The sequence below is a fragment of the Aulonocara sp. 'chitande type north' Nkhata Bay genome, linkage group LG13 (assembly GCF_057382095.1).
Source record: "Aulonocara sp. 'chitande type north' Nkhata Bay isolate Kocher_YH1m ecotype deep benthic linkage group LG13, A_spYH_male_GT1.1, whole genome shotgun sequence".
In the NCBI taxonomy this organism is placed as follows: Eukaryota; Metazoa; Chordata; class Actinopteri; order Cichliformes; family Cichlidae; genus Aulonocara; species Aulonocara sp. 'chitande type north' Nkhata Bay.
Window position 1 is genome coordinate 11,792,480 of NC_141356.1, and position 1,331 is coordinate 11,793,810.

Genomic DNA, 1,331 nt, shown 5'->3' on the forward strand with positions numbered 1-1,331 from the left:
TTCTTCCTGATGGCCTGCAGCACAGAAACACCCGGTTGTGCAGAAAACCATGAAAAGTAAAAAACATGGTAGTTTGATGCTGGATGTTCTTCGTCACATGACCCCAAAGGGAATTTGTGTCTCTGGCTGAAAATAAATGAGCCATTAGATTCAAATCTAACTGAATAAAAAATTATGTTTATTGTGTAGTTTGTGGTCTCTCGAGAGTTGAAAATGAGAGCAGGGCTTAGGCCTGCTTCATGACCAGTTGCTACTATATGAGCCACCAAAACACTAAGATAGCGATGGAAGCAAATCCTCTGCTTTAGGCCTCAGGTGGCCAGTCCACATCAACAGTCATCTCTTTATCTTTTTAAGGCTCTTTGGAGGGTGAGAGGAGAGAGAAGAAATAACAGAGGGACATACATACAGTTCAGCAACCATGAATCACAAACAGGACAGAACAGAGTAGACAGGAATGAATAGCATGCAAATATGGTGTATAAATGCATGTGGAGGGAAACATGGGGAGTGGAGAAGAAGCACTCAGTGTGTCATGGAAAGTCCCCCAGCAGCTCAAGCCTGTAATAGTAAAATTATGATTATAATGTGCTCAGTATTTTAAATACTACAGCTGAAGTTGATCTGTTCCTGAGCACCATCGACAGGTTGGAATGATTAAGTAGTCCTGCCTTTGTGATGCCAGCGAAGACACCCGCAAAGCTGAGGTTGGAGCGGTCAGCACACACTGGACACAACATCACAGAGAGGAAGGAAGGAAGAGGAAGTGACTCCAGCCTTCAGCAACAACTAAGTGTTGAATCATTTGCAGAAATACCCAAACTTATATCTGAAATCACACAAATTACTTCATCCCTGTCAGAGTTACGGCTCCGTCAGGCTGACGGAGGACGGTTGGGGGCTGCGCAGGCTGCAGCCACTTGTCAGAAGGCCAACAGTGCTGTGAATTACAACCGGACGGTTCGTCTCTCTGACTGAAGGATTATCTTCATACGATGACACACTCGTAAACAGTGCCGAGGAGCGGCCATCCATCTCACAGATGCAGCGCCCGCCCCCCCTCGAATGAGGACACCGGGTGAGATGAGGATTTACGTGGCTAATAATAAACTAGATATATTTCCAGAGAAGGAATTCTGCACAGGGTCTATTTATAATTACTGAATCCTATGATGTATCCCCCTGGGGTTCAACGCTCAGACTGCCGGCACGGGAACTGACACATACAGTATACAGACCTGTGATCTTCACACTCTCCTTTAGACTGCTGACATATAAATAAATAACATACATACAGACATATATAGGAGGAGGATATAAAATGGGTGTTT